This window comes from Arachis ipaensis, chromosome B06 (genome assembly GCF_000816755.2).
Source record: "Arachis ipaensis cultivar K30076 chromosome B06, Araip1.1, whole genome shotgun sequence".
NCBI classification, from domain to species: domain Eukaryota; kingdom Viridiplantae; phylum Streptophyta; class Magnoliopsida; order Fabales; family Fabaceae; genus Arachis; species Arachis ipaensis.
In genome coordinates, this window is record NC_029790.2 from 58751854 (window position 1) to 58754732 (window position 2879).

Sequence of the window (2879 nt, forward strand, 5' to 3'; positions counted from 1 at the left end):
GATTTATTCAATCCTTCACCCACTTATTCATATTAATTGCATGGTTTTACTTTCCCTTCCTTATTATGTGATGTATGTGAAAAACATGTTTCCTATGCTTAAAAATAATTATTTTGATTACCCTTTATTTCCATTCGATGTCGTGATTCGTGTGTTGAGTAGTTTCAGATCTTCTAAGGCAGGAATGACTTAAAGGATGGAAAGGAAACATACAAAAATGGAAGGAAAGCACAAAACGGAGTTTTTGAAGAAACTGGCATCCACGCGATCGCATGGGCGACGCGGCCGCATGCCAGCGCGAAGAGACATTAACGCGGTCGCATGACTGACGCGACCACGTGCTTTGAGCGAAACGCATATGACGCGGACGCATGACTGACACGACCGCGTGACAAGGAAAAACTCCCAATGACGCAACCGCGTAACCCACGCAGACGCGTGACAGAGGCCACGCACCAGAAATTGCAGAAAACGCTCAATGTGAATTCTGAAGCCCTTTTTAGCCCAAATCCAAGTCCAGAAGGCATAGACCAGAGGTTATAAAGTGGGGGAATGCATCCATTCAGGGAGACTCTCCAATTAGTTAGTTTTTCATGATTTAGATTTAGTTTTGAGAGAGGTTCTCTCCTCTCTCTCTTTAGGATTAGGATTTAGATTTAAGATTTTATTCGCTTTCCGGATTATCTCTTTACCAGGTTCAATACTCCTTTTTATTATGTTCTTAATAAAATTATGAATTCTTTTATGTTACAGATTGCTCTTTGAATTAATGTTAATTGAGGTATTTCAGTTTAATGTTGCTTTCTTTTATTTATGTTACTTTTATCCCCAATCTGAAGATATTTTTATTCCAGTAGATTTACTTTTCCCCTTTCGGTCTTGGTTAAGAAATCAGTAACTCAGGAGTTATCAAACTCAAACATGATTGATAATCGTTATCTTTGCTAATTGAATTGAACTTCAATAATCCCAATCTTTCCTTAGGGATTAACTAGGATTTGAGGATCTAACTAATTAGTCACTTGACCTTCCCTTGCTCTAGCAAAGGTTAACTAAGTGGAATTAAGATTCAATTTTCATCATTATTGATAAGGATAACTAGGATAGGACTTCTAATTTCTCATACCTTGCCAAAAGTGTGTTTTACAGTTATTTATTTAAATTACAGTCTTTTACTCACTTTAATTGCAATTTAAATTACTTGTTCCTCACCTTCGAAACCTCAATTTACAATCTTCATAACCAATAATAAGAACATACTTCCCTGCAGTTCCTTGAGAAGACGACCCGAGGTTTGAATACTTCGGTTATCAATTTATTTAGGGGTTTGTTACTTGTGACAACCAAAACGTTTGTACGAAGGGATTTCTGTTGGTTTAGAAACTATATCTACAATGCGACTATTTTTATAAATTCTTTACTAGCAAAAATCCTAACATCAAAGGCCTTTATATAGTCTCTCCTAAATTACAAAATGAAATGAAATTAAAAGCAAATTACAATTAAATGAAAATTCTTACTCTAGATGCTTCTTGTAGCCTTGATTGGTTGACACTTGTGGGCTTACTTGCTTGAGGTTGGGTGGTCTTTGAAAGAGAAGTAAATAAAGTTGAGGTCCAGGTGGTAATCATTAGTGTTACCGTTAGCCATACTAACGCTACAAGTGTGGCGTTAGTGCTGAAGTTAGTGTGGCTAATGTCACACTTTCTACCAGTTGGTGTTTTTGTGGCTTAAAAGATGCCTATTGTTTGTGCTCCAATTTCATACCCACTATAGACCATTATATATCATTGGAAAAATCTGAATGTCAGCTTTCCAATGCCACTGGAATCACCTCATTTGGAGCTTTGTGGCTCAAGTTATTTTTGTTTGAAGAAGGCATGGTCAGGCTGCCGGGTGAGATTTTACCCACGTTAGTGTCCACGTTAGTGGCACTAACATGGCCACTAACGTAGGCCTTCTTTGCTTCACTAAAGTTATTGGCATTAACGTTTCCACTAACTTCACAGCTGCCTCCTTTCTCCATGTTAATGGTTCACGTTAGTGGCATTAACGTGGCCATTAACGTGGGTCTTCCTTTGCTTTGCTAAAGTTAGTCGCGTTAACGTTGCCACTAACTTTCCATGCTCTCCTTCTTCAAAGTTAATGCCATTAACGTTCCCACTAACGTTGGGGCTTCTCCTCTCTTCCACGTTAGTATCCACGTTAATGTAACTAACGTAGCAACTAACGTGGGTTATGACGGCTTTCGAAGGCGTTATTGGTGATAACTTTACCACTAACGTTGCAAGCTTGCTCCCATTCCACATTAGTGAGACTAACGTGGCTGCTAACGTTGCTCTTCTTTGCTTCCTTTGTCCTAGAATCAAACAAACAAGGTGCATCAAAGCTTTGTTTCAAGTCATGAGATCATGCATCATCCATTTTATCATTCAATTCATGCATAATTCTCATGAAATCATGTAAAGTTTACAATGTTTTCTTGAATCATGATGTAAGTGTATATTCAACCAAATACTTGCTTATTTCCTGAGAAAATGCATGAAACCAACCTAAAGCATACAAAAAATGGCTAGTAAAACTAGCCAAGATGCACTGGCATCAATACTTTATTAAAAGTCCTTTAGTTTAAAAGTGAGCCAAATTATATTAACAAAATAATTTTTTGGACCTCAATTATAGAAGGAATTTGAGAAGAGTTTCAATTGAAATACTTTTTGGTACAGTGCTATTCTAATTTTGATTTGGTAATTTGTTATCTCAAAATGCTGTTCTCATTTTGTGTTCTTGTTAATATTGCTTTTGATTTTTGATAACAAGTATTTTAAGAATATTGACTAAAATTACTATTTTTATTCTTTGTTACTATTGTAGTTTGT